The sequence below is a fragment of the Chiloscyllium plagiosum genome, unplaced genomic scaffold (assembly GCF_037043375.1).
Source record: "Chiloscyllium plagiosum isolate Xiang-an unplaced genomic scaffold, Cpla_swu_hap1 HiC_scaffold_55, whole genome shotgun sequence".
In the NCBI taxonomy this organism is placed as follows: Eukaryota; Metazoa; Chordata; class Chondrichthyes; order Orectolobiformes; family Hemiscylliidae; genus Chiloscyllium; species Chiloscyllium plagiosum.
In genome coordinates this window covers 1,007,320-1,035,200 of record NW_028270194.1, presented here as the reverse complement: position 1 = coordinate 1,035,200, position 27,881 = coordinate 1,007,320, and the positions used below count along the sequence as shown (strand labels likewise).

The following is a 27,881-nucleotide window of genomic DNA, read 5'->3' as shown; positions in this document are numbered from 1 at the left end:
TAAAAACCCTTTGGATTTTCCTTAACTCTATCTGCCAAAGCTATCTCAGGTCCCCTTTTTGCCCTCCTGATTTCCCGACTGTCTTTATACTCTGGTAAGGATTCACTCGATCTATCCTGTCTATACCTGACATGTGCTTCCTTCTTTTTCTTAACCAAACCCTCATTTTCTTAGGCTCTTTGGTAAACGGAAGCACCTCCCTTCTTGCTGAGCAAAGGATCTTAGTGCGCTGTGGCGTGGCTCTCCAGTAGCGGAGCCATCGAGACAAAGAGGCCGAATGTTGGCTGCCAAGAGCAAGACATACCGGGCTTTGCCGACCTCCTGACGCCACGGCTCTGCGGCACCGCGAGTGGGCCGTGTCTCTGCACGGGCCGGAGCCCAGCATGTAACGGGCGACGTGCGTGATTGTGGATTGAAAGCCGATATCCTGGCCTCACTTGAGCTGCAGCTTTCTGACAAGGCTTGTTCTGTGGCTCGCAGCACCTTGAAAACCGGCCTATTTGGGCACCCGGTATGCCACTCGGCTGTCGGCTGGCCTTCTTAGCGCAGTAGGCAGCGCGTCAGTCTCATAATCTGAAGGTCCTGAGTTCAATCCTCAGAGAAGGCAAGACTGTGGCCTTTGCCACCGTGCGTGTTTTCTTTCTCTCCGCGGGCAAGAATATTTACTTTGGACGGCTTCACGCCTGATTTGAGCTGACCACACCAGAGCAAACGCGCTGCTGCAAGGTTTAACATCTGGGCGACACGTGCTCAACTTTTTGTTCTGCGCAGCATTTTGTAAACTCACCATCGTGCCATCTGTGCAGCAGCAAAGACTGGAGCCACATGCAGGGTTCACGCGAGGTCACACTGCTTGCGTCCCAAACGTGTCCCCAGGAAAAGCATTGTGGAGAATGTGGGCATCGATCCCACTACCTCTCGCATGCTAAGCGAGCGCTCTACCATTTGAGCTAATTCCCCTATGCTAGGTGCTCACCTCAGCCCCATGGTGCTTCGGAACGATGAGCTGAGAGCAGCAGGCGATTTCCTCTCGAGATTGTACGCTGTATTCAGCCGAACAACGCGATGCGACTATCGGCACATCCGAGCAGCAGCAGCACGAGCGCGAAGTCTTCTGGAAAACACGGTGCCGCCGAAAGAATCGCCAGCGAGACGCTCTGAGATTCCAGAATCCAAAGGAACCGATCGGCACGAGCAGTCACAACAAGTGTGAGGTAGCACTCGAGAGCGCTGTCTGACTGATTGGAGACTTGCGACACTTTCAAGTGAGTGCTGACTGACTGCGTGGATGTTGTGTTCCTCCAGAGGGCTCCCTGCTGCTCGTGGTTTGCAACTGCAGACGTCACAGCACACCAACAGGCAGAATTCTCTGAAGAAGAAGAAGGTGTATTTTGGAGAAAGAGAACACTGGGGGCTGTTACCAGACAAAAAAAGAGGGCTTCTCCTTCATCCTCGTGAGCTGCAGCCATGCGGTCAGGTTCCGCAAAGTGCTGCTTTCAGATACACGCCAAGCAGGCCGAGATGCAAATAGCAACCGCCACTCGTCTGAAGCAGCACCCGCGAGCCCTGTCTGACCGGTAGGGCCTTTCCTTAGTGCTGACCTGCTCGGATGCGTTGCTGTTCAACTTGTGCAACTGTGGAAGTGGCACACCCCGTGCAGGCCAAATTTCAAGAAGAAGAAACGAAGAGAAGTCCACAGCCAGTTTTCCGACAGGAATGGAAGGCTCCTTCGTCCGGACATTGACATAGTAAGTTGTCATCGAGCAGTTTAGAGCGCTGCTTCGCGGGAAAACTTTGCTTGGAAGGAGTCATAGAGTCATAGAGATGTACATCACGGAAAGAGACCCTTCGGTCGGACCGTTCCGACCAGATATCCCATCCCAATGTAGTCGTACCTGCCGGCACCCGGGCCATATCCCTCCAAACCCTTCCTATTTATATAGCCATCCAGATGCCTTTTAAATGTTGCAATTGTACTAGCCTCCGCCACTTCCTCTGGCAGCTCATTCCATACACGTACCACCCTCTGTGTGAAAAAGGTGCCCCTTAGTTCTCTTTCATATCTTTTCCCTCTCACCCTAAACCTCTGCCCTCTAGTGCTGGTCTCCCGCACCCCAGGGAAAAGACTTTGTCTATTTATCCTATCTATACGCCTCATGATTTTATATCAATGATATAAATATCTCAGCAAGGGGCCCAGCAATCACTTCCCTAGCTTCCCACAGACCTGCTCAGGTCCTGGGCATTTATCCACTTGTATGCGTTTCAAGGCATCCAGCATTCCTCCTCTGCAATGTGGACAATTTACAAGATGTCACCATCCATTTCCCTATATTCTATACTTCTCCCTACATTCTATCCTTTTCCACAGTAAACACTGATGCAAACTACTCGTTTAGTATCGCCCAGCCCCCCCCCCCCACCCCCCACCTCTCCTGCGGCTCGACACAAAGGCCGCTGTGCTGATCATTGAGGGGCCCTATTCTCTCCCTAGTCACCCTTTTGTCCTTATAATGTATTTGTAAAAACCCTTTGGATTTTCCTTAACTCTATCTGCCAAAGCTATCTCAGGTCCCCTTTTTGCCCTCCTGATTTCCCGACTGTCTTTATACTCTGGTAAGGATTCACTCGATCTATCCTGTCTATACCTGACATGTGCTTCCTTCTTTTTCTTAACCAAACCCTCATTTTCTTAGGCTCTTTGGTAAACGGAAGCACCTCCCTTCTTGCTGAGCAAAGGATCTTAGTGCGCTGTGGCGTGGCTCTCCAGTAGCGGAGCCATCGAGACAAAGAGGCCGAATGTTGGCTGCCAAGAGCAAGACATACCGGGCTTTGCCGACCTCCTGACGCCACGGCTCTGCGGCACCGCGAGTGGGCCGTGTCTCTGCACGGGCCGGAGCCCAGCATGTAACGGGCGACGTGCATGATTGTGGATTGAAAGCCGATATCCTGGCCTCACTTGAGCTGCAGCTTTCTGACAAGGCTTGTTCTGTGGCTCGCAGCACCTTGAAAACCGGCCTATTTGGGCACCCGGTATGCCACTCGGCTGTCGGCTGGCCTTCTTAGCGCAGTAGGCAGCGCGTCAGTCTCATAATCTGAAGGTCCTGAGTTCAATCCTCAGAGAAGGCAAGACTGTGGCCTTTGCCACCGTGCGTGTTTTCTTTCTCTCCGCGGGCAAGAATATTTGCTTTGGACGGCTTCACGCCTGATTTGAGCTGACCACACCAGAGCAAACGCGCTGCTGCAAGGTTTAACATCTGGGCGACACGTGCTCAACTTTTTGTTCTGCGCAGCATTTTGTAAACTCACCATCGTTTCATCTGTGCAGCAGCAAAGACTGGAGCCACATGCAGGGTTCACGCGAGGTCACACTGCTTGCGTCCCAAACGTGTCCCCAGGAAAAGCATTGTGGAGAATGTGGGCATCGATCCCACTACCTCTCGCATGCTAAGCGAGCGCTCTACCATTTGAGCTAATTCCCCTATGCTAGGTGCTCACCTCAGCCCCATGGTGCTTCGGAACGATGAGCTGAGAGCAGCAGGCGATTTCCTCTCGAGATTGTACGCTGTATTCAGCCGAACAACGCGATGCGACTATCGGCACATCCGAGCAGCAGCAGCACGAGCGCGAAGTCTTCTGGAAAACACGGTGCCGCCGAAAGAATCGCCAGCGAGACGCTCTGAGATTCCAGAATCCAAAGGAACCGATCGGCACGAGCAGTCACAACAAGTGTGAGGTAGCACTCGAGAGCGCTGTCTGACTGATTGGAGACTTGCGACACTTTCAAGTGAGTGCTGACTGACTGCGTGGATGTTGTGTTCCTCCAGAGGGCTCCCTGCTGCTCGTGGTTTGCAACTGCAGACGTCACAGCACACCAACAGGCAGAATTCTCTGAAGAAGAAGAAGGTGTATTTTGGAGAAAGAGAACACTGGGGGCTGTTACCAGACAAAAAAAGAGGGCTTCTCCTTCATCCTCGTGAGCTGCAGCCATGCGGTCAGGTTCCGCAAAGTGCTGCTTTCAGATACACGCCAAGCAGGCCGAGATGCAAATAGCAACCGCCACTCGTCTGAAGCAGCACCCGCGAGCCCTGTCTGACCGGTAGGGCCTTTCCTTAGTGCTGACCTGCTCGGATGCGTTGCTGTTCAACTTGTGCAACTGTGGAAGTGGCACACCCCGTGCAGGCCAAATTTCAAGAAGAAGAAACGAAGAGAAGTCCACAGCCAGTTTTCCGACAGGAATGGAAGGCTCCTTCGTCCGGACATTGACATAGTAAGTTGTCATCGAGCAGTTTAGAGCGCTGCTTCGCGGGAAAACTTTGCTTGGAAGGAGTCATAGAGTCATAGAGATGTACATCACGGAAAGAGACCCTTCGGTCGGACCGTTCCGACCAGATATCCCATCCCAATGTAGTCGTACCTGCCGGCACCCGGGCCATATCCCTCCAAACCCTTCCTATTTATATAGCCATCCAGATGCCTTTTAAATGTTGCAATTGTACTAGCCTCCGCCACTTCCTCTGGCAGCTCATTCCATACACGTACCACCCTCTGTGTGAAAAAGGTGCCCCTTAGTTCTCTTTCATATCTTTTCCCTCTCACCCTAAACCTCTGCCCTCTAGTGCTGGTCTCCCGCACCCCAGGGAAAAGACTTTGTCTATTTATCCTATCTATACGCCTCATGATTTTATATCAATGATATAAATATCTCAGCAAGGGGCCCAGCAATCACTTCCCTAGCTTCCCACAGACCTGCTCAGGTCCTGGGCATTTATCCACTTGTATGCGTTTCAAGGCATCCAGCATTCCTCCTCTGCAATGTGGACAATTTACAAGATGTCACCATCCATTTCCCTATATTCTATACTTCTCCCTACATTCTATCCTTTTCCACAGTAAACACTGATGCAAACTACTCGTTTAGTATCGCCCAGCCCCCCCCCCCCACCCCCCACCTCTCCTGCGGCTCGACACAAAGGCCGCTGTGCTGATCATTGAGGGGCCCTATTCTCTCCCTAGTCACCCTTTTGTCCTTATAATGTATTTGTAAAAATCCTTTGGATTTTCCTTAACTCTATCTGCCAAAGCTATCTCAGGTCCCCTTTTTGCCCTCCTGATTTCCCGACTGTCTTTATACTCTGGTAAGGATTCACTCGATCTATCCTGTCTATACCTGACATGTGCTTCCTTCTTTTTCTTAACCAAACCCTCATTTTCTTAGGCTCTTTGGTAAACGGAAGCACCTCCCTTCTTGCTGAGCAAAGGATCTTAGTGCGCTGTGGCGTGGCTCTCCAGTAGCGGAGCCATCGAGACAAAGAGGCCGAATGTTGGCTGCCAAGAGCAAGACATACCGGGCTTTGCCGACCTCCTGACGCCACGGCTCTGCGGCACCGCGAGTGGGCCGTGTCTCTGCACGGGCCGGAGCCCAGCATGTAACGGGCGACGTGCATGATTGTGGATTGAAAGCCGATATCCTGGCCTCACTTGAGCTGCAGCTTTCTGACAAGGCTTGTTCTGTGGCTCGCAGCACCTTGAAAACCGGCCTATTTGGGCACCCGGTATGCCACTTGGCTGTCGGCTGGCCTTCTTAGCGCAGTAGGCAGCGCGTCAGTCTCATAATCTGAAGGTCCTGAGTTCAATCCTCAGAGAAGGCAAGACTGTGGCCTTTGCCACCGTGCGTGTTTTCTTTCTCTCCGCGGGCAAGAATATTCGCTTTGGACGGCTTCACGCCTGATTTGAGCTGACCACACCAGAGCAAACGCGCTGCTGCAAGGTTTAACATCTGGGCGACACGTGCTCAACTTTTTGTTCTGCGCAGCATTTTGTAAACTCACCATCGTGCCATCTGTGCAGCAGCAAAGACTGGAGCCACATGCAGGGTTCACGCGAGGTCACACTGCTTGCGTCCCAAACGTGTCCCCAGGAAAAGCATTGTGGAGAATGTGGGCATCGATCCCACTACCTCTCGCATGCTAAGCGAGCGCTCTACCATTTGAGCTAATTCCCCTATGCTAGGTGCTCACCTCAGCCCCATGGTGCTTCGGAACGATGAGCTGAGAGCAGCAGGCGATTTCCTCTCGAGATTGTACGCTGTATTCAGCCGAACAACGCGATGCGACTATCGGCACATCCGAGCAGCAGCAGCACGAGCGCGAAGTCTTCTGGAAAACACGGTGCCGCCGAAAGAATCGCCAGCGAGACGCTCTGAGATTCCAGAATCCAAAGGAACCGATCGGCACGAGCAGTCACAACAAGTGTGAGGTAGCACTCGAGAGCGCTGTCTGACTGATTGGAGACTTGCGACACTTTCAAGTGAGTGCTGACTGACTGCGTGGATGTTGTGTTCCTCCAGAGGGCTCCCTGCTGCTCGTGGTTTGCAACTGCAGACGTCACAGCACACCAACAGGCAGAATTCTCTGAAGAAGAAGAAGGTGTATTTTGGAGAAAGAGAACACTGGGGGCTGTTACCAGACAAAAAAAGAGGGCTTCTCCTTCATCCTCGTGAGCTGCAGCCATGCGGTCAGGTTCCGCAAAGTGCTGCTTTCAGATACACGCCAAGCAGGCCGAGATGCAAATAGCAACCGCCACTCGTCTGAAGCAGCACCCGCGAGCCCTGTCTGACCGGTAGGGCCTTTCCTTAGTGCTGACCTGCTCGGATGCGTTGCTGTTCAACTTGTGCAACTGTGGAAGTGGCACACCCCGTGCAGGCCAAATTTCAAGAAGAAGAAACGAAGAGAAGTCCACAGCCAGTTTTCCGACAGGAATGGAAGGCTCCTTCGTCCGGACATTGACATAGTAAGTTGTCATCGAGCAGTTTAGAGCGCTGCTTCGCGGGAAAACTTTGCTTGGAAGGAGTCATAGAGTCATAGAGATGTACATCACGGAAAGAGACCCTTCGGTCGGACCGTTCCGACCAGATATCCCATCCCAATCTAGTCGTACCTGCCGGCACCCGGGCCATATCCCTCCAAACCCTTCCTATTTATATAGCCATCCAGATGCCTTTTAAATGTTGCAATTGTACTAGCCTCCGCCACTTCCTCTGGCAGCTCATTCCATACACGTACCACCCTCTGTGTGAAAAAGGTGCCCCTTAGTTCTCTTTCATATCTTTTCCCTCTCACCCTAAACCTCTGCCCTCTAGTGCTGGTCTCCCGCACCCCAGGGAAAAGACTTTGTCTATTTATCCTATCTATACGCCTCATGATTTTATATCAATGATATAAATATCTCAGCAAGGGGCCCAGCAATCACTTCCGTAGCTTCCCACAGACCTGCTCAGGTCCTGGGCATTTATCCACTTGTATGCGTTTCAAGGCATCCAGCATTCCTCCCCTGCAATGTGGACAATTTACAAGATGTCACCATCCATTTCCCTATATTCTATACTTCTCCCTACATTCTATCCTTTTCCACAGTAAACACTGATGCAAACTACTCGTTTAGTATCGCCCAGCCCCCCCCCCCCCCACCCCCCACCTCTCCTGCGGCTCGACACAAAGGCCGCTGTGCTGATCATTGAGGGGCCCTATTCTCTCCCTAGTCACCCTTTTGTCCTTATAATGTATTTGTAAAAACCCTTTGGATTTTCCTTAACTCTATCTGCCAAAGCTATCTCAGGTCCCCTTTTTGCCCTCCTGATTTCCCGACTGTCTTTATACTCTGGTAAGGATTCACTCGATCTATCCTGTCTATACCTGACATGTGCTTCCTTCTTTTTCTTAACCAAACCCTCATTTTCTTAGGCTCTTTGGTAAACGGAAGCACCTCCCTTCTTGCTGAGCAAAGGATCTTAGTGCGCTGTGGCGTGGCTCTCCAGTAGCGGAGCCATCGAGACAAAGAGGCCGAATGTTGGCTGCCAAGAGCAAGACATACCGGGCTTTGCCGACCTCCTGACGCCACGGCTCTGCGGCACCGCGAGTGGGCCGTGTCTCTGCACGGGCCGGAGCCCAGCATGTAACGGGCGACGTGCATGATTGTGGATTGAAAGCCGATATCCTGGCCTCACTTGAGCTGCAGCTTTCTGACAAGGCTTGTTCTGTGGCTCGCAGCACCTTGAAAACCGGCCTATTTGGGCACCCGGTATGCCACTCGGCTGTCGGCTGGCCTTCTTAGCGCAGTAGGCAGCGCGTCAGTCTCATAATCTGAAGGTCCTGAGTTCAATCCTCAGAGAAGGCAAGACTGTGGCCTTTGCCACCGTGCGTGTTTTCTTTCTCTCCGCGGGCAAGAATATTTGCTTTGGACGGCTTCACGCCTGATTTGAGCTGACCACACCAGAGCAAACGCGCTGCTGCAAGGTTTAACATCTGGGCGACACGTGCTCAACTTTTTGTTCTGCGCAGCATTTTGTAAACTCACCATCGTTTCATCTGTGCAGCAGCAAAGACTGGAGCCACATGCAGGGTTCACGCGAGGTCACACTGCTTGCGTCCCAAACGTGTCCCCAGGAAAAGCATTGTGGAGAATGTGGGCATCGATCCCACTACCTCTCGCATGCTAAGCGAGCGCTCTACCATTTGAGCTAATTCCCCTATGCTAGGTGCTCACCTCAGCCCCATGGTGCTTCAGAACGATGAGCTGAGAGCAGCAGGCGATTTCCTCTCGAGATTGTACGCTGTATTCAGCCGAACAACGCGATGCGACTATCGGCACATCCGAGCAGCAGCAGCACGAGCGCGAAGTCTTCTGGAAAACACGGTGCCGCCGAAAGAATCGCCAGCGAGACGCTCTGAGATTCCAGAATCCAAAGGAACCGATCGGCACGAGCAGTCACAACAAGTGTGAGGTAGCACTCGAGAGCGCTGTCTGACTGATTGGAGACTTGCGACACTTTCAAGTGAGTGCTGACTGACTGCGTGGATGTTGTGTTCCTCCAGAGGGCTCCCTGCTGCTCGTGGTTTGCAACTGCAGACGTCACAGCACACCAACAGGCAGAATTCTCTGAAGAAGAAGAAGGTGTATTTTGGAGAAAGAGAACACTGGGGGCTGTTACCAGACAAAAAAAGAGGGCTTCTCCTTCATCCTCGTGAGCTGCAGCCATGCGGTCAGGTTCCGCAAAGTGCTGCTTTCAGATACACGCCAAGCAGGCCGAGATGCAAATAGCAACCGCCACTCGTCTGAAGCAGCACCCGCGAGCCCTGTCTGACCGGTAGGGCCTTTCCTTAGTGCTGACCTGCTCGGATGCGTTGCTGTTCAACTTGTGCAACTGTGGAAGTGGCACACCCCGTGCAGGCCAAATTTCAAGAAGAAGAAACGAAGAGAAGTCCACAGCCAGTTTTCCGACAGGAATGGAAGGCTCCTTCGTCCGGACATTGACATAGTAAGTTGTCATCGAGCAGTTTAGAGCGCTGCTTCGCGGGAAAACTTTGCTTGGAAGGAGTCATAGAGTCATAGAGATGTACATCACGGAAAGAGACCCTTCGGTCGGACCGTTCCGACCAGATATCCCATCCCAATCTAGTCGTACCTGCCGGCACCCGGGCCATATCCCTCCAAACCCTTCCTATTTATATAGCCATCCAGATGCCTTTTAAATGTTGCAATTGTACTAGCCTCCGCCACTTCCTCTGGCAGCTCATTCCATACACGTACCACCCTCTGTGTGAAAAAGGTGCCCCTTAGTTCTCTTTCATATCTTTTCCCTCTCACCCTAAACCTCTGCCCTCTAGTGCTGGTCTCCCGCACCCCAGGGAAAAGACTTTGTCTATTTATCCTATCTATACGCCTCATGATTTTATATCAATGATATAAATATCTCAGCAAGGGGCCCAGCAATCACTTCCCTAGCTTCCCACAGACCTGCTCAGGTCCTGGGCATTTATCCACTTGTATGCGTTTCAAGGCATCCAGCATTCCTCCTCTGCAATGTGGACAATTTACAAGATGTCACCATCCATTTCCCTATATTCTATACTTCTCCCTACATTCTATCCTTTTCCACAGTAAACACTGATGCAAACTACTTGTTTAGTATCGCCCAGCCCCCCCCCCCCACCCCCCACCTCTCCTGCGGCTCGACACAAAGGCCGCTGTGCTGATCATTGAGGGGCCCTATTCTCTCCCTAGTCACCCTTTTGTCCTTATAATGTATTTGTAAAAACCCTTTGGATTTTCCTTAACTCTATCTGCCAAAGCTATCTCAGGTCCCCTTTTTGCCCTCCTGATTTCCCGACTGTCTTTATACTCTGGTAAGGATTCACTCGATCTATCCTGTCTATACCTGACATGTGCTTCCTTCTTTTTCTTAACCAAACCCTCATTTTCTTAGGCTCTTTGGTAAACGGAAGCACCTCCCTTCTTGCTGAGCAAAGGATCTTAGTGCGCTGTGGCGTGGCTCTCCAGTAGCGGAGCCATCGAGACAAAGAGGCCGAATGTTGGCTGCCAAGAGCAAGACATACCGGGCTTTGCCGACCTCCTGACGCCACGGCTCTGCGGCACCGCGAGTGGGCCGTGTCTCTGCACGGGCCGGAGCCCAGCATGTAACGGGCGACGTGCATGATTGTGGATTGAAAGCCGATATCCTGGCCTCACTTGAGCTGCAGCTTTCTGACAAGGCTTGTTCTGTGGCTCGCAGCACCTTGAAAACCGGCCTATTTGGGCACCCGGTATGCCACTTGGCTGTCGGCTGGCCTTCTTAGCGCAGTAGGCAGCGCGTCAGTCTCATAATCTGAAGGTCCTGAGTTCAATCCTCAGAGAAGGCAAGACTGTGGCCTTTGCCACCGTGCGTGTTTTCTTTCTCTCCGCGGGCAAGAATATTCGCTTTGGACGGCTTCACGCCTGATTTGAGCTGACCACACCAGAGCAAACGCGCTGCTGCAAGGTTTAACATCTGGGCGACACGTGCTCAACTTTTTGTTCTGCGCAGCATTTTGTAAACTCACCATCGTGCCATCTGTGCAGCAGCAAAGACTGGAGCCACATGCAGGGTTCACGCGAGGTCACACTGCTTGCGTCCCAAACGTGTCCCCAGGAAAAGCATTGTGGAGAATGTGGGCATCGATCCCACTACCTCTCGCATGCTAAGCGAGCGCTCTACCATTTGAGCTAATTCCCCTATGCTAGATGCTCACCTCAGCCCCATGGTGCTTCGGAACGATGAGCTGAGAGCAGCAGGCGATTTCCTCTCGAGATTGTACGCTGTATTCAGCCGAACAACGCGATGCGACTATCGGCACATCCGAGCAGCAGCAGCACGAGCGCGAAGTCTTCTGGAAAACACGGTGCCGCCGAAAGAATCGCCAGCGAGACGCTCTGAGATTCCAGAATCCAAAGGAACCGATCGGCACGAGCAGTCACAACAAGTGTGAGGTAGCACTCGAGAGCGCTGTCTGACTGATTGGAGACTTGCGACACTTTCAAGTGAGTGCTGACTGACTGCGTGGATGTTGTGTTCCTCCAGAGGGCTCCCTGCTGCTCGTGGTTTGCAACTGCAGACGTCACAGCACACCAACAGGCAGAATTCTCTGAAGAAGAAGAAGGTGTATTTTGGAGAAAGAGAACACTGGGGGCTGTTACCAGACAAAAAAAGAGGGCTTCTCCTTCATCCTCGTGAGCTGCAGCCATGCGGTCAGGTTCCGCAAAGTGCTGCTTTCAGATACACGCCAAGCAGGCCGAGATGCAAATAGCAACCGCCACTCGTCTGAAGCAGCACCCGCGAGCCCTGTCTGACCGGTAGGGCCTTTCCTTAGTGCTGACCTGCTCGGATGCGTTGCTGTTCAACTTGTGCAACTGTGGAAGTGGCACACCCCGTGCAGGCCAAATTTCAAGAAGAAGAAACGAAGAGAAGTCCACAGCCAGTTTTCCGACAGGAATGGAAGGCTCCTTCGTCCGGACATTGACATAGTAAGTTGTCATCGAGCAGTTTAGAGCGCTGCTTCGCGGGAAAACTTTGCTTGGAAGGAGTCATAGAGTCATAGAGATGTACATCACGGAAAGAGACCCTTCGGTCGGACCGTTCCGACCAGATATCCCATCCCAATCTAGTCGTACCTGCCGGCACCCGGGCCATATCCCTCCAAACCCTTCCTATTTATATAGCCATCCAGATGCCTTTTAAATGTTGCAATCGTACTAGCCTCCGCCACTTCCTCTGGCAGCTCATTCCATACACGTACCACCCTCTGTGTGAAAAAGGTGCCCCTTAGTTCTCTTTCATATCTTTTCCCTCTCACCCTAAACCTCTGCCCTCTAGTGCTGGTCTCCCGCACCCCAGGGAAAAGACTTTGTCTATTTATCCTATCTATACGCCTCATGATTTTATATCAATGATATAAATATCTCAGCAAGGGGCCCAGCAATCACTTCCGTAGCTTCCCACAGACCTGCTCAGGTCCTGGGCATTTATCCACTTGTATGCGTTTCAAGGCATCCAGCATTCCTCCCCTGCAATGTGGACAATTTACAAGATGTCACCATCCATTTCCCTATATTCTATACTTCTCCCTACATTCTATCCTTTTCCACAGTAAACACTGATGCAAACTACTCGTTTAGTATCGCCCACCCCCCACCTCTCCTGCGGCTCGACACAAAGGCCGCTGTGCTGATCATTGAGGGGCCCTATTCTCTCCCTAGTCACCCTTTTGTCCTTATAATGTATTTGTAAAAACCCTTTGGATTTTCCTTAACTCTATCTGCCAAAGCTATCTCAGGTCCCCTTTTTGCCCTCCTGATTTCCCGACTGTCTTTATACTCTGGTAAGGATTCACTCGATCTATCCTGTCTATACCTGACATGTGCTTCCTTCTTTTTCTTAACCAAACCCTCATTTTCTTAGGCTCTTTGGTAAACGGAAGCACCTCCCTTCTTGCTGAGCAAAGGATCTTAGTGCGCTGTGGCGTGGCTCTCCAGTAGCGGAGCCATCGAGACAAAGAGGCCGAATGTTGGCTGCCAAGAGCAAGACATACCGGGCTTTGCCGACCTCCTGACGCCACGGCTCTGCGGCACCGCGAGTGGGCCGTGTCTCTGCACGGGCCGGAGCCCAGCATGTAACGGGCGACGTGCATGATTGTGGATTGAAAGCCGATATCCTGGCCTCACTTGAGCTGCAGCTTTCTGACAAGGCTTGTTCTGTGGCTCGCAGCACCTTGAAAACCGGCCTATTTGGGCACCCGGTATGCCACTCGGCTGTCGGCTGGCCTTCTTAGCGCAGTAGGCAGCGCGTCAGTCTCATAATCTGAAGGTCCTGAGTTCAATCCTCAGAGAAGGCAAGACTGTGGCCTTTGCCACCGTGCGTGTTTTCTTTCTCTCCGCGGGCAAGAGTATTTGCTTTGGACGGCTTCACGCCTGATTTGAGCTGACCACACCAGAGCAAACGCGCTGCTGCAAGGTTTAACATCTGGGCGACACGTGCTCAACTTTTTGTTCTGCGCAGCATTTTGTAAACTCACCATCGTGCCATCTGTGCAGCAGCAAAGACTGGAGCCACATGCAGGGTTCACGCGAGGTCACACTGCTTGCGTCCCAAACGTGTCCCCAGGAAAAGCATTGTGGAGAATATGGGCATCGATCCCACAACCTCTCGCATGCTAAGCGAGCGCTCTACCATTTGAGCTAATTCCCCTATGCTTGATGCTCACCTCAGCCCCATGGTGCTTCGGGACGATGAGCTGAGAGCAGCAGGCGATTTCCTCTCGAGATTGTACGCAGTATTCAGCCGAACAACGCGATGCGACTATCGGCACATCCGAGCAGCAGCAGCACGAGCGCGAAGTCTTCTGGAAAACACGGTGCCGCCGAAAGAATCGCCAGCGAGACGCTCTGAGATTCCAGAATCCAAAGGAACCGATCGGCACGAGCAGTCACAACAAGTGTGAGGTAGCACTCGAGAGCGCTGTCTGACTGATTGGAGACTTGCGACACTTTCAAGTGAGTGCTGACTGACTGCGTGGATGTTGTGTTCCTCCAGAGGGCTCCCTGCTGCTCGTGGTTTGCAACTGCAGACGTCACAGCACACCAACAGGCAGAATTCTCTGAAGAAGAAGAAGGTGTATTTTGGAGAAAGAGAACACTGGGGGCTGTTACCAGACAAAAAAAGAGGGCTTCTCCTTCATCCTCGTGAGCTGCAGCCATGCGGTCAGGTTCCGCAAAGTGCTGCTTTCAGATACACGCCAAGCAGGCCGAGATGCAAATAGCAACCGCCACTCGTCTGAAGCAGCACCCGCGAGCCCTGTCTGACCGGTAGGGCCTTTCCTTAGTGCTGACCTGCTCGGATGCGTTGCTGTTCAACTTGTGCAACTGTGGAAGTGGCACACCCCGTGCAGGCCAAATTTCAAGAAGAAGAAACGAAGAGAAGTCCACAGCCAGTTTTCCGACAGGAATGGAAGGCTCCTTCGTCCGGACATTGACATAGTAAGTTGTCATCGAGCAGTTTAGAGCGCTGCTTCGCGGGAAAACTTTGCTTGGAAGGAGTCATAGAGTCATAGAGATGTACATCACGGAAAGAGACCCTTCGGTCGGACCGTTCCGACCAGATATCCCATCCCAATCTAGTCGTACCTGCCGGCACCCGGGCCATATCCCTCCAAACCCTTCCTATTTATATAGCCATCCAGATGCCTTTTAAATGTTGCAATCGTACTAGCCTCCGCCACTTCCTCTGGCAGCTCATTCCATACACGTACCACCCTCTGTGTGAAAAAGGTGCCCCTTAGTTCTCTTTCATATCTTTTCCCTCTCACCCTAAACCTCTGCCCTCTAGTGCTGGTCTCCCGCACCCCAGGGAAAAGACTTTGTCTATTTATCCTATCTATACGCCTCATGATTTTATATCAATGATATAAATATCTCAGCAAGGGGCCCAGCAATCACTTCCGTAGCTTCCCACAGACCTGCTCAGGTCCTGGGCATTTATCCACTTGTATGCGTTTCAAGGCATCCAGCATTCCTCCCCTGCAATGTGGACAATTTACAAGATGTCACCATCCATTTCCCTATATTCTATACTTCTCCCTACATTCTATCCTTTTCCACAGTAAACACTGATGCAAACTACTCGTTTAGTATCGCCCACCCCCCACCTCTCCTGCGGCTCGACACAAAGGCCGCTGTGCTGATCATTGAGGGGCCCTATTCTCTCCCTAGTCACCCTTTTGTCCTTATAATGTATTTGTAAAAACCCTTTGGATTTTCCTTAACTCTATCTGCCAAAGCTATCTCAGGTCCCCTTTTTGCCCTCCTGATTTCCCGACTGTCTTTATACTCTGGTAAGGATTCACTCGATCTATCCTGTCTATACCTGACATGTGCTTCCTTCTTTTTCTTAACCAAACCCTCATTTTCTTAGGCTCTTTGGTAAACGGAAGCACCTCCCTTCTTGCTGAGCAAAGGATCTTAGTGCGCTGTGGCGTGGCTCTCCAGTAGCGGAGCCATCGAGACAAAGAGGCCGAATGTTGGCTGCCAAGAGCAAGACATACCGGGCTTTGCCGACCTCCTGACGCCACGGCTCTGCGGCACCGCGAGTGGGCCGTGTCTCTGCACGGGCCGGAGCCCAGCATGTAACGGGCGACGTGCATGATTGTGGATTGAAAGCCGATATCCTGGCCTCACTTGAGCTGCAGCTTTCTGACAAGGCTTGTTCTGTGGCTCGCAGCACCTTGAAAACCGGCCTATTTGGGCACCCGGTATGCCACTCGGCTGTCGGCTGGCCTTCTTAGCGCAGTAGGCAGCGCGTCAGTCTCATAATCTGAAGGTCCTGAGTTCAATCCTCAGAGAAGGCAAGACTGTGGCCTTTGCCACCGTGCGTGTTTTCTTTCTCTCCGCGGGCAAGAGTATTTGCTTTGGACGGCTTCACGCCTGATTTGAGCTGACCACACCAGAGCAAACGCGCTGCTGCAAGGTTTAACATCTGGGCGACACGTGCTCAACTTTTTGTTCTGCGCAGCATTTTGTAAACTCACCATCGTGCCATCTGTGCAGCAGCAAAGACTGGAGCCACATGCAGGGTTCACGCGAGGTCACACTGCTTGCGTCCCAAACGTGTCCCCAGGAAAAGCATTGTGGAGAATATGGGCATCGATCCCACAACCTCTCGCATGCTAAGCGAGCGCTCTACCATTTGAGCTAATTCCCCTATGCTTGATGCTCACCTCAGCCCCATGGTGCTTCGGGACGATGAGCTGAGAGCAGCAGGCGATTTCCTCTCGAGATTGTACGCAGTATTCAGCCGAACAACGCGATGCGACTATCGGCACATCCGAGCAGCAGCAGCACGAGCGCGAAGTCTTCTGGAAAACACGGTGCCGCCGAAAGAATCGCCAGCGAGACGCTCTGAGATTCCAGAATCCAAAGGAACCGATCGGCACGAGCAGTCACAACAAGTGTGAGGTAGCACTCGAGAGCGCTGTCTGACTGATTGGAGACTTGCGACACTTTCAAGTGAGTGCTGACTGACTGCGTGGATGTTGTGTTCCTCCAGAGGGCTCCCTGCTGCTCGTGGTTTGCAACTGCAGACGTCACAGCACACCAACAGGCAGAATTCTCTGAAGAAGAAGAAGGTGTATTTTGGAGAAAGAGAACACTGGGGGCTGTTACCAGACAAAAAAAGAGGGCTTCTCCTTCATCCTCGTGAGCTGCAGCCATGCGGTCAGGTTCCGCAAAGTGCTGCTTTCAGATACACGCCAAGCAGGCCGAGATGCAAATAGCAACCGCCACTCGTCTGAAGCAGCACCCGCGAGCCCTGTCTGACCGGTAGGGCCTTTCCTTAGTGCTGACCTGCTCGGATGCGTTGCTGTTCAACTTGTGCAACTGTGGAAGTGGCACACCCCGTGCAGGCCAAATTTCAAGAAGAAGAAACGAAGAGAAGTCCACAGCCAGTTTTCCGACAGGAATGGAAGGCTCCTTCGTCCGGACATTGACATAGTAAGTTGTCATCGAGCAGTTTAGAGCGCTGCTTCGCGGGAAAACTTTGCTTGGAAGGAGTCATAGAGTCATAGAGATGTACATCACGGAAAGAGACCCTTCGGTCGGACCGTTCCGACCAGATATCCCATCCCAATCTAGTCGTACCTGCCGGCACCCGGGCCATATCCCTCCAAACCCTTCCTATTTATATAGCCATCCAGATGCCTTTTAAATGTTGCAATCGTACTAGCCTCCGCCACTTCCTCTGGCAGCTCATTCCATACACGTACCACCCTCTGTGTGAAAAAGGTGCCCCTTAGTTCTCTTTCATATCTTTTCCCTCTCACCCTAAACCTCTGCCCTCTAGTGCTGGTCTCCCGCACCCCAGGGAAAAGACTTTGTCTATTTATCCTATCTATACGCCTCATGATTTTATATCAATGATATAAATATCTCAGCAAGGGGCCCAGCAATCACTTCCGTAGCTTCCCACAGACCTGCTCAGGTCCTGGGCATTTATCCACTTGTATGCGTTTCAAGGCATCCAGCATTCCTCCCCTGCAATGTGGACAATTTACAAGATGTCACCATCCATTTCCCTATATTCTATACTTCTCCCTACATTCTATCCTTTTCCACAGTAAACACTGATGCAAACTACTCGTTTAGTATCGCCCACCCCCCACCTCTCCTGCGGCTCGACACAAAGGCCGCTGTGCTGATCATTGAGGGGCCCTATTCTCTCCCTAGTCACCCTTTTGTCCTTATAATGTATTTGTAAAAACCCTTTGGATTTTCCTTAACTCTATCTGCCAAAGCTATCTCAGGTCCCCTTTTTGCCCTCCTGATTTCCCGACTGTCTTTATACTCTGGTAAGGATTCACTCGATCTATCCTGTCTATACCTGACATGTGCTTCCTTCTTTTTCTTAACCAAACCCTCATTTTCTTAGGCTCTTTGGTAAACGGAAGCACCTCCCTTCTTGCTGAGCAAAGGATCTTAGTGCGCTGTGGCGTGGCTCTCCAGTAGCGGAGCCATCGAGACAAAGAGGCCGAATGTTGGCTGCCAAGAGCAAGACATACCGGGCTTTGCCGACCTCCTGACGCCACGGCTCTGCGGCACCGCGAGTGGGCCGTGTCTCTGCACGGGCCGGAGCCCAGCATGTAACGGGCGACGTGCATGATTGTGGATTGAAAGCCGATATCCTGGCCTCACTTGAGCTGCAGCTTTCTGACAAGGCTTGTTCTGTGGCTCGCAGCACCTTGAAAACCGGCCTATTTGGGCACCCGGTATGCCACTCGGCTGTCGGCTGGCCTTCTTAGCGCAGTAGGCAGCGCGTCAGTCTCATAATCTGAAGGTCCTGAGTTCAATCCTCAGAGAAGGCAAGACTGTGGCCTTTGCCACCGTGCGTGTTTTCTTTCTCTCCGCGGGCAAGAGTATTTGCTTTGGACGGCTTCACGCCTGATTTGAGCTGACCACACCAGAGCAAACGCGCTGCTGCAAGGTTTAACATCTGGGCGACACGTGCTCAACTTTTTGTTCTGCGCAGCATTTTGTAAACTCACCATCGTGCCATCTGTGCAGCAGCAAAGACTGGAGCCACATGCAGGGTTCACGCGAGGTCACACTGCTTGCGTCCCAAACGTGTCCCCAGGAAAAGCATTGTGGAGAATGTGGGCATCGATCCCACTACCTCTCGCATGCTAAGCGAGCGCTCTACCATTTGAGCTAATTCCCCTATGCTTGATGCTCACCTCAGCCCCATGGTGCTTCGGGACGATGAGCTGAGAGCAGCAGGCGATTTCCTCTCGAGATTGTACGCAGTATTCAGCCGAACAACGCGATGCGACTATCGGCACATCCGAGCAGCAGCAGCACGAGCGCGAAGTCTTCTGGAAAACACGGTGCCGCCGAAAGAATCGCCAGCGAGACGCTCTGAGATTCCAGAATCCAAAGGAACCGATCGGCACGAGCAGTCACAACAAGTGTGAGGTAGCACTCGAGAGCGCTGTCTGACTGATTGGAGACTTGCGACACTTTCAAGTGAGTGCTGACTGACTGCGTGGATGTTGTGTTCCTCCAGAGGGCTCCCTGCTGCTCGTGGTTTGCAACTGCAGACGTCACAGCACACCAACAGGCAGAATTCTCTGAAGAAGAAGAAGGTGTATTTTGGAGAAAGAGAACACTGGGGGCTGTTACCAGACAAAAAAAGAGGGCTTCTCCTTCATCCTCGTGAGCTGCAGCCATGCGGTCAGGTTCCGCAAAGTGCTGCTTTCAGATACACGCCAAGCAGGCCGAGATGCAAATAGCAACCGCCACTCGTCTGAAGCAGCACCCGCGAGCCCTGTCTGACCGGTAGGGCCTTTCCTTAGTGCTGACCTGCTCGGATGCGTTGCTGTTCAACTTGTGCAACTGTGGAAGTGGCACACCCCGTGCAGGCCAAATTTCAAGAAGAAGAAACGAAGAGAAGTCCACAGCCAGTTTTCCGACAGGAATGGAAGGCTCCTTCGTCCGGACATTGACATAGTAAGTTGTCATCGAGCAGTTTAGAGCGCTGCTTCGCGGGAAAACTTTGCTTGGAAGGAGTCATAGAGTCATAGAGATGTACATCACGGAAAGAGACCCTTCGGTCGGACCGTTCCGACCAGATATCCCATCCCAATCTAGTCGTACCTGCCGGCACCCGGGCCATATCCCTCCAAACCCTTCCTATTTATATAGCCATCCAGATGCCTTTTAAATGTTGCAATTGTACTAGCCTCCGCCACTTCCTCTGGCAGCTCATTCCATACACGTACCACCCTCTGTGTGAAAAAGGTGCCCCTTAGTTCTCTTTCATATCTTTTCCCTCTCACCCTAAACCTCTGCCCTCTAGTGCTGGTCTCCCGCACCCCAGGGAAAAGACTTTCTCTATTTATCCTATCTATACGCCTCATGATTTTATATCAATGATATAAATATCTCAGCAAGGGGCCCAGCAATCACTTCCGTAGCTTCCCACAGACCTGCTCAGGTCCTGGGCATTTATCCACTTGTATGCGTTTCAAGGCATCCAGCATTCCTCCCCTGCAATGTGGACAATTTACAAGATGTCACCATCCATTTCCCTATATTCTATACTTCTCCCTACATTCTATCCTTTTCCACAGTAAACACTGATGCAAACTACTCGTTTAGTATCGCCCACCCCCCACCTCTCCTGCGGCTCGACACAAAGGCCGCTGTGCTGATCATTGAGGGGCCCTATTCTCTCCCTAGTCACCCTTTTGTCCTTATAATGTATTTGTAAAAACCCTTTGGATTTTCCTTAACTCTATCTGCCAAAGCTATCTCAGGTCCCCTTTTTGCCCTCCTGATTTCCCGACTGTCTTTATACTCTGGTAAGGATTCACTCGATCTATCCTGTCTATACCTGACATGTGCTTCCTTCTTTTTCTTAACCAAACCCTCATTTTCTTAGGCTCTTTGGTAAACGGAAGCACCTCCCTTCTTGCTGAGCAAAGGATCTTAGTGCGCTGTGGCGTGGCTCTCCAGTAGCGGAGCCATCGAGACAAAGAGGCCGAATGTTGGCTGCCAAGAGCAAGACATACCGGGCTTTGCCGACCTCCTGACGCCACGGCTCTGCGGCACCGCGAGTGGGCCGTGTCTCTGCACGGGCCGGAGCCCAGCATGTAACGGGCGACGTGCATGATTGTGGATTGAAAGCCGATATCCTGGCCTCACTTGAGCTGCAGCTTTCTGACAAGGCTTGTTCTGTGGCTCGCAGCACCTTGAAAACCGGCCTATTTGGGCACCCGGTATGCCACTCGGCTGTCGGCTGGCCTTCTTAGCGCAGTAGGCAGCGCGTCAGTCTCATAATCTGAAGGTCCTGAGTTCAATCCTCAGAGAAGGCAAGACTGTGGCCTTTGCCACCGTGCGTGTTTTCTTTCTCTCCGCGGGCAAGAGTATTTGCTTTGGACGGCTTCACGCCTGATTTGAGCTGACCACACCAGAGCAAACGCGCTGCTGCAAGGTTTAACATCTGGGCGACACGTGCTCAACTTTTTGTTCTGCGCAGCATTTTGTAAACTCACCATCGTGCCATCTGTGCAGCAGCAAAGACTGGAGCCACATGCAGGGTTCACGCGAGGTCACACTGCTTGCGTCCCAAACGTGTCCCCAGGAAAAGCATTGTGGAGAATGTGGGCATCGATCCCACAACCTCTCGCATGCTAAGCGAGCGCTCTACCATTTGAGCTAATTCCCCTATGCTTGATGCTCACCTCAGCCCCATGGTGCTTCGGGACGATGAGCTGAGAGCAGCAGGCGATTTCCTCTCGAGATTGTACGCAGTATTCAGCCGAACAACGCGATGCGACTATCGGCACATCCGAGCAGCAGCAGCACGAGCGCGAAGTCTTCTGGAAAACACGGTGCCGCCGAAAGAATCGCCAGCGAGACGCTCTGAGATTCCAGAATCCAAAGGAACCGATCGGCACGAGCAGTCACAACAAGTGTGAGGTAGCACTCGAGAGCGCTGTCTGACTGATTGGAGACTTGCGACACTTTCAAGTGAGTGCTGACTGACTGCGTGGATGTTGTGTTCCTCCAGAGGGCTCCCTGCTGCTCGTGGTTTGCAACTGCAGACGTCACAGCACACCAACAGGCAGAATTCTCTGAAGAAGAAGAAGGTGTATTTTGGAGAAAGAGAACACTGGGGGCTGTTACCAGACAAAAAAAGAGGGCTTCTCCTTCATCCTCGTGAGCTGCAGCCATGCGGTCAGGTTCCGCAAAGTGCTGCTTTCAGATACACGCCAAGCAGGCCGAGATGCAAATAGCAACCGCCACTCGTCTGAAGCAGCACCCGCGAGCCCTGTCTGACCGGTAGGGCCTTTCCTTAGTGCTGACCTGCTCGGATGCGTTGCTGTTCAACTTGTGCAACTGTGGAAGTGGCACACCCCGTGCAGGCCAAATTTCAAGAAGAAGAAACGAAGAGAAGTCCACAGCCAGTTTTCCGACAGGAATGGAAGGCTCCTTCGTCCGGACATTGACATAGTAAGTTGTCATCGAGCAGTTTAGAGCGCTGCTTCGCGGGAAAACTTTGCTTGGAAGGAGTCATAGAGTCATAGAGATGTACATCACGGAAAGAGACCCTTCGGTCGGACCGTTCCGACCAGATATCCCATCCCAATCTAGTCGTACCTGCCGGCACCCGGGCCATATCCCTCCAAACCCTTCCTATTTATATAGCCATCCAGATGCCTTTTAAATGTTGCAATTGTACTAGCCTCCGCCACTTCCTCTGGCAGCTCATTCCATACACGTACCACCCTCTGTGTGAAAAAGGTGCCCCTTAGTTCTCTTTCATATCTTTTCCCTCTCACCCTAAACCTCTGCCCTCTAGTGCTGGTCTCCCGCACCCCAGGGAAAAGACTTTGTCTATTTATCCTATCTATACGCCTCATGATTTTATATCAATGATATAAATATCTCAGCAAGGGGCCCAGCAATCACTTCCGTAGCTTCCCACAGACCTGCTCAGGTCCTGGGCATTTATCCACTTGTATGCGTTTCAAGGCATCCAGCATTCCTCCCCTGCAATGTGGACAATTTACAAGATGTCACCATCCATTTCCCTATATTCTATACTTCTCCCTACATTCTATCCTTTTCCACAGTAAACACTGATGCAAACTACTCGTTTAGTATCGCCCACCCCCCACCTCTCCTGCGGCTCGACACAAAGGCCGCTGTGCTGATCATTGAGGGGCCCTATTCTCTCCCTAGTCACCCTTTTGTCCTTATAATGTATTTGTAAAAACCCTTTGGATTTTCCTTAACTCTATCTGCCAAAGCTATCTCAGGTCCCCTTTTTGCCCTCCTGATTTCCCGACTGTCTTTATACTCTGGTAAGGATTCACTCGATCTATCCTGTCTATACCTGACATGTGCTTCCTTCTTTTTCTTAACCAAACCCTCATTTTCTTAGGCTCTTTGGTAAACGGAAGCACCTCCCTTCTTGCTGAGCAAAGGATCTTAGTGCGCTGTGGCGTGGCTCTCCAGTAGCGGAGCCATCGAGACAAAGAGGCCGAATGTTGGCTGCCAAGAGCAAGACATACCGGGCTTTGCCGACCTCCTGACGCCACGGCTCTGCGGCACCGCGAGTGGGCCGTGTCTCTGCACGGGCCGGAGCCCAGCATGTAACGGGCGACGTGCATGATTGTGGATTGAAAGCCGATATCCTGGCCTCACTTGAGCTGCAGCTTTCTGACAAGGCTTGTTCTGTGGCTCGCAGCACCTTGAAAACCGGCCTATTTGGGCACCCGGTATGCCACTCGGCTGTCGGCTGGCCTTCTTAGCGTAGTAGGCAGCGCGTCAGTCTCATAATCTGAAGGTCCTGAGTTCAATCCTCAGAGAAGGCAAGACTGTGGCCTTTGCCACCGTGCGTGTTTTCTTTCTCTCCGCGGGCAAGAATATTTGCTTTGGACGGCTTCACGCCTGATTTGAGCTGACCACACCAGAGCAAACGCGCTGCTGCAAGGTTTAACATCTGGGCGACACGTGCTCAACTTTTTGTTCTGCGCAGCATTTTGTAAACTCACCATCGTGCCATCTGTGCAGCAGCAAAGACTGGAGCCACATGCAGGGTTCACGCGAGGTCACACTGCTTGCGTCCCAAACGTGTCCCCAGGAAAAGCATTGTGGAGAATGTGGGCATCGATCCCACTACTTCTCGCATGCTAAGCGAGCGCTCTACCATTTGAGCTAATTCCCCTATGCTAGATGCTCACCTCAGCCCCATGGTGCTTCGGGACGATGAGCTGAGAGCAGCAGGCGATTTCCTCTCGAGATTGTACGCTGTATTCAGCCGAACAACGCGATGCGACTATCGGCACATCCGAGCAGCAGCAGCACGAGCGCGAAGTCTTCTGGAAAACACGGTGCCGCCGAAAGAATCGCCAGCGAGACGCTCTGAGATTCCAGAATCCAAAGGAACCGATCGGCACGAGCAGTCACAACAAGTGTGAGGTAGCACTCGAGAGCGCTGTCTGACTGATTGGAGACTTGCGACACTTTCAAGTGAGTGCTGACTGACTGCGTGGATGTTGTGTTCCTCCAGAGGGCTCCCTGCTGCTCGTGGTTTGCAACTGCAGACGTCACAGCACACCAACAGGCAGAATTCTCTGAAGAAGAAGAAGGTGTATTTTGGAGAAAGAGAACACTGGGGGCTGTTACCAGACAAAAAAAGAGGGCTTCTCCTTCATCCTCGTGAGCTGCAGCCATGCGGTCAGGTTCCGCAAAGTGCTGCTTTCAGATACACGCCAAGCAGGCCGAGATGCAAATAGCAACCGCCACTCGTCTGAAGCAGCACCCGCGAGCCCTGTCTGACCGGTAGGGCCTTTCCTTAGTGCTGACCTGCTCGGATGCGTTGCTGTTCAACTTGTGCAACTGTGGAAGTGGCACACCCCGTGCAGGCCAAATTTCAAGAAGAAGAAACGAAGAGAAGTCCACAGCCAGTTTTCCGACAGGAATGGAAGGCTCCTTCGTCCGGACATTGACATAGTAAGTTGTCATCGAGCAGTTTAGAGCGCTGCTTCGCGGGAAAACTTTGCTTGGAAGGAGTCATAGAGTCATAGAGATGTACATCACGGAAAGAGACCCTTCGGTCGGACCGTTCCGACCAGATATCCCATCCCAATCTAGTCGTACCTGCCGGCACCCGGGCCATATCCCTCCAAACCCTTCCTATTTATATAGCCATCCAGATGCCTTTTAAATGTTGCAATTGTACTAGCCTCCGCCACTTCCTCTGGCAGCTCATTCCATACACGTACCACCCTCTGTGTGAAAAAGGTGCCCCTTAGTTCTCTTTCATATCTTTTCCCTCTCACCCTAAACCTCTGCCCTCTAGTGCTGGTCTCCCGCACCCCAGGGAAAAGACTTTGTCTATTTATCCTATCTATACGCCTCATGATTTTATATCAATGATATAAATATCTCAGCAAGGGGCCCAGCAATCACTTCCGTAGCTTCCCACAGACCTGCTCAGGTCCTGGGCATTTATCCACTTGTATGCGTTTCAAGGCATCCAGCATTCCTCCCCTGCAATGTGGACAATTTACAAGATGTCACCATCCATTTCCCTATATTCTATACTTCTCCCTACATTCTATCCTTTTCCACAGTAAACACTGATGCAAACTACTCGTTTAGTATCGCCCACCCCCCACCTCTCCTGCGGCTCGACACAAAGGCCGCTGTGCTGATCATTGAGGGGCCCTATTCTCTCCCTAGTCACCCTTTTGTCCTTATAATGTATTTGTAAAAACCCTTTGGATTTTCCTTAACTCTATCTGCCAAAGCTATCTCAGGTCCCCTTTTTGCCCTCCTGATTTCCCGACTGTCTTTATACTCTGGTAAGGATTCACTCGATCTATCCTGTCTATACCTGACATGTGCTTCCTTCTTTTTCTTAACCAAACCCTCATTTTCTTAGGCTCTTTGGTAAACGGAAGCACCTCCCTTCTTGCTGAGCAAAGGATCTTAGTGCGCTGTGGCGTGGCTCTCCAGTAGCGGAGCCATCGAGACAAAGAGGCCGAATGTTGGCTGCCAAGAGCAAGACATACCGGGCTTTGCCGACCTCCTGACGCCACGGCTCTGCGGCACCGCGAGTGGGCCGTGTCTCTGCACGGGCCGGAGCCCAGCATGTAACGGGCGACGTGCATGATTGTGGATTGAAAGCCGATATCCTGGCCTCACTTGAGCTGCAGCTTTCTGACAAGGCTTGTTCTGTGGCTCGCAGCACCTTGAAAACCGGCCTATTTGGGCACCCGGTATGCCACTCGGCTGTCGGCTGGCCTTCTTAGCGCAGTAGGCAGCGCGTCAGTCTCATAATCTGAAGGTCCTGAGTTCAATCCTCAGAGAAGGCAAGACTGTGGCCTTTGCCACCGTGCGTGTTTTCTTTCTCTCCGCGGGCAAGAGTATTTGCTTTGGACGGCTTCACGCCTGATTTGAGCTGACCACACCAGAGCAAACGCGCTGCTGCAAGGTTTAACATCTGGGCGACACGTGCTCAACTTTTTGTTCTGCGCAGCATTTTGTAAACTCACCATCGTGCCATCTGTGCAGCAGCAAAGACTGGAGCCACATGCAGGGTTCACGCGAGGTCACACTGCTTGCGTCCCAAACGTGTCCCCAGGAAAAGCATTGTGGAGAATGTGGGCATCGATCCCACAACCTCTCGCATGCTAAGCGAGCGCTCTACCATTTGAGCTAATTCCCCTATGCTAGATGCTCACCTCAGCCCCATGGTGCTTCGGGACGATGAGCTGAGAGCAGCAGGCGATTTCCTCTCGAGATTGTACGCAGTATTCAGCCGAACAACGCGATGCGACTATCGGCACATCCGAGCAGCAGCAGCACGAGCGCGAAGTCTTCTGGAAAACACGGTGCCGCCGAAAGAATCGCCAGCGAGACGCTCTGAGATTCCAGAATCCAAAGGAACCGATCGGCACGAGCAGTCACAACAAGTGTGAGGTAGCACTCGAGAGCGCTGTCTGACTGATTGGAGACTTGCGACACTTTCAAGTGAGTGCTGACTGACTGCGTGGATGTTGTGTTCCTCCAGAGGGCTCCCTGCTGCTCGTGGTTTGCAACTGCAGACGTCACAGCACACCAACAGGCAGAATTCTCTGAAGAAGAAGAAGGTGTATTTTGGAGAAAGAGAACACTGGGGGCTGTTACCAGACAAAAAAAGAGGGCTTCTCCTTCATCCTCGTGAGCTGCAGCCATGCGGTCAGGTTCCGCAAAGTGCTGCTTTCAGATACACGCCAAGCAGGCCGAGATGCAAATAGCAACCGCCACTCGTCTGAAGCAGCACCCGCGAGCCCTGTCTGACCGGTAGGGCCTTTCCTTAGTGCTGACCTGCTCGGATGCGTTGCTGTTCAACTTGTGCAACTGTGGAAGTGGCACACCCCGTGCAGGCCAAATTTCAAGAAGAAGAAACGAAGAGAAGTCCACAGCCAGTTTTCCGACAGGAATGGAAGGCTCCTTCGTCCGGACATTGACATAGTAAGTTGTCATCGAGCAGTTTAGAGCGCTGCTTCGCGGGAAAACTTTGCTTGGAAGGAGTCATAGAGTCATAGAGATGTACATCACGGAAAGAGACCCTTCGGTCGGACCGTTCCGACCAGATATCCCATCCCAATCTAGTCGTACCTGCCGGCACCCGGGCCATATCCCTCCAAACCCTTCCTATTTATATAGCCATCCAGATGCCTTTTAAATGTTGCAATTGTACTAGCCTCCGCCACTTCCTCTGGCAGCTCATTCCATACACGTACCACCCTCTGTGTGAAAAAGGTGCCCCTTAGTTCTCTTTCATATCTTTTCCCTCTCACCCTAAACCTCTGCCCTCTAGTGCTGGTCTCCCGCACCCCAGGGAAAAGACTTTGTCTATTTATCCTATCTATACGCCTCATGATTTTATATCAATGATATAAATATCTCAGCAAGGGGCCCAGCAATCACTTCCGTAGCTTCCCACAGACCTGCTCAGGTCCTGGGCATTTATCCACTTGTATGCGTTTCAAGGCATCCAGCATTCCTCCCCTGCAATGTGGACAATTTACAAGATGTCACCATCCATTTCCCTATATTCTATACTTCTCCCTACATTCTATCCTTTTCCACAGTAAACACTGATGCAAACTACTCGTTTAGTATCGCCCACCCCCCACCTCTCCTGCGGCTCGACACAAAGGCCGCTGTGCTGATCATTGAGGGGCCCTATTCTCTCCCTAGTCACCCTTTTGTCCTTATAATGTATTTGTAAAAACCCTTTGGATTTTCCTTAACTCTATCTGCCAAAGCTATCTCAGGTCCCCTTTTTGCCCTCCTGATTTCCCGACTGTCTTTATACTCTGGTAAGGATTCACTCGATCTATCCTGTCTATACCTGACATGTGCTTCCTTCTTTTTCTTAACCAAACCCTCATTTTCTTAGGCTCTTTGGTAAACGGAAGCACCTCCCTTCTTGCTGAGCAAAGGATCTTAGTGCGCTGTGG

At 51.9% G+C, this 27,881-nt stretch overlaps 21 non-coding genes across 21 annotated transcripts; 11 read left to right on the top strand and 10 right to left on the bottom strand.

The window, feature by feature from the left end:
* Positions 1 to 534: 534 nt before the first annotated feature.
* trnam-cau (transfer RNA methionine (anticodon CAU)) lies at positions 535 to 607 on the top strand. Its single transcript has one exon. It is a non-coding gene; the product is annotated as a tRNA-Met (tRNA).
* A 280-nt stretch (positions 608 to 887) lies between these two features.
* On the bottom strand, positions 888 to 960 carry trnaa-agc (transfer RNA alanine (anticodon AGC)). Its single transcript has one exon. It is a non-coding gene; the product is annotated as a tRNA-Ala (tRNA).
* Positions 961 to 3,056: 2,096 nt separating this feature from the next.
* trnam-cau (transfer RNA methionine (anticodon CAU)) lies at positions 3,057 to 3,129 on the top strand. Its single transcript has one exon. It is a non-coding gene; the product is annotated as a tRNA-Met (tRNA).
* A 280-nt stretch (positions 3,130 to 3,409) lies between these two features.
* Positions 3,410 to 3,482, bottom strand: trnaa-agc (transfer RNA alanine (anticodon AGC)). The gene has a single exon. It is a non-coding gene; the product is annotated as a tRNA-Ala (tRNA).
* Positions 3,483 to 5,578: 2,096 nt separating this feature from the next.
* On the top strand, positions 5,579 to 5,651 carry trnam-cau (transfer RNA methionine (anticodon CAU)). Its single transcript has one exon. It is a non-coding gene; the product is annotated as a tRNA-Met (tRNA).
* A 280-nt stretch (positions 5,652 to 5,931) lies between these two features.
* On the bottom strand, positions 5,932 to 6,004 carry trnaa-agc (transfer RNA alanine (anticodon AGC)). The gene has a single exon. It is a non-coding gene; the product is annotated as a tRNA-Ala (tRNA).
* Positions 6,005 to 8,102: 2,098 nt separating this feature from the next.
* On the top strand, positions 8,103 to 8,175 carry trnam-cau (transfer RNA methionine (anticodon CAU)). The gene has a single exon. It is a non-coding gene; the product is annotated as a tRNA-Met (tRNA).
* Positions 8,176 to 8,455: 280 nt separating this feature from the next.
* On the bottom strand, positions 8,456 to 8,528 carry trnaa-agc (transfer RNA alanine (anticodon AGC)). The gene has a single exon. It is a non-coding gene; the product is annotated as a tRNA-Ala (tRNA).
* A 2,096-nt stretch (positions 8,529 to 10,624) lies between these two features.
* On the top strand, positions 10,625 to 10,697 carry trnam-cau (transfer RNA methionine (anticodon CAU)). Its single transcript has one exon. It is a non-coding gene; the product is annotated as a tRNA-Met (tRNA).
* Positions 10,698 to 10,977: 280 nt separating this feature from the next.
* On the bottom strand, positions 10,978 to 11,050 carry trnaa-agc (transfer RNA alanine (anticodon AGC)). Its single transcript has one exon. It is a non-coding gene; the product is annotated as a tRNA-Ala (tRNA).
* A 2,082-nt stretch (positions 11,051 to 13,132) lies between these two features.
* Positions 13,133 to 13,205, top strand: trnam-cau (transfer RNA methionine (anticodon CAU)). The gene has a single exon. It is a non-coding gene; the product is annotated as a tRNA-Met (tRNA).
* Positions 13,206 to 13,485: 280 nt separating this feature from the next.
* trnaa-agc (transfer RNA alanine (anticodon AGC)) lies at positions 13,486 to 13,558 on the bottom strand. Its single transcript has one exon. It is a non-coding gene; the product is annotated as a tRNA-Ala (tRNA).
* A 2,082-nt stretch (positions 13,559 to 15,640) lies between these two features.
* On the top strand, positions 15,641 to 15,713 carry trnam-cau (transfer RNA methionine (anticodon CAU)). The gene has a single exon. It is a non-coding gene; the product is annotated as a tRNA-Met (tRNA).
* A 280-nt stretch (positions 15,714 to 15,993) lies between these two features.
* trnaa-agc (transfer RNA alanine (anticodon AGC)) lies at positions 15,994 to 16,066 on the bottom strand. Its single transcript has one exon. It is a non-coding gene; the product is annotated as a tRNA-Ala (tRNA).
* A 2,082-nt stretch (positions 16,067 to 18,148) lies between these two features.
* trnam-cau (transfer RNA methionine (anticodon CAU)) lies at positions 18,149 to 18,221 on the top strand. The gene has a single exon. It is a non-coding gene; the product is annotated as a tRNA-Met (tRNA).
* Positions 18,222 to 18,501: 280 nt separating this feature from the next.
* Positions 18,502 to 18,574, bottom strand: trnaa-agc (transfer RNA alanine (anticodon AGC)). The gene has a single exon. It is a non-coding gene; the product is annotated as a tRNA-Ala (tRNA).
* A 2,082-nt stretch (positions 18,575 to 20,656) lies between these two features.
* On the top strand, positions 20,657 to 20,729 carry trnam-cau (transfer RNA methionine (anticodon CAU)). The gene has a single exon. It is a non-coding gene; the product is annotated as a tRNA-Met (tRNA).
* A 280-nt stretch (positions 20,730 to 21,009) lies between these two features.
* Positions 21,010 to 21,082, bottom strand: trnaa-agc (transfer RNA alanine (anticodon AGC)). Its single transcript has one exon. It is a non-coding gene; the product is annotated as a tRNA-Ala (tRNA).
* A 2,082-nt stretch (positions 21,083 to 23,164) lies between these two features.
* trnam-cau (transfer RNA methionine (anticodon CAU)) lies at positions 23,165 to 23,237 on the top strand. Its single transcript has one exon. It is a non-coding gene; the product is annotated as a tRNA-Met (tRNA).
* Positions 23,238 to 25,672: 2,435 nt separating this feature from the next.
* Positions 25,673 to 25,745, top strand: trnam-cau (transfer RNA methionine (anticodon CAU)). The gene has a single exon. It is a non-coding gene; the product is annotated as a tRNA-Met (tRNA).
* A 280-nt stretch (positions 25,746 to 26,025) lies between these two features.
* On the bottom strand, positions 26,026 to 26,098 carry trnaa-agc (transfer RNA alanine (anticodon AGC)). The gene has a single exon. It is a non-coding gene; the product is annotated as a tRNA-Ala (tRNA).
* Between the last annotated feature and the right edge of the window lie 1,783 nt (positions 26,099 to 27,881).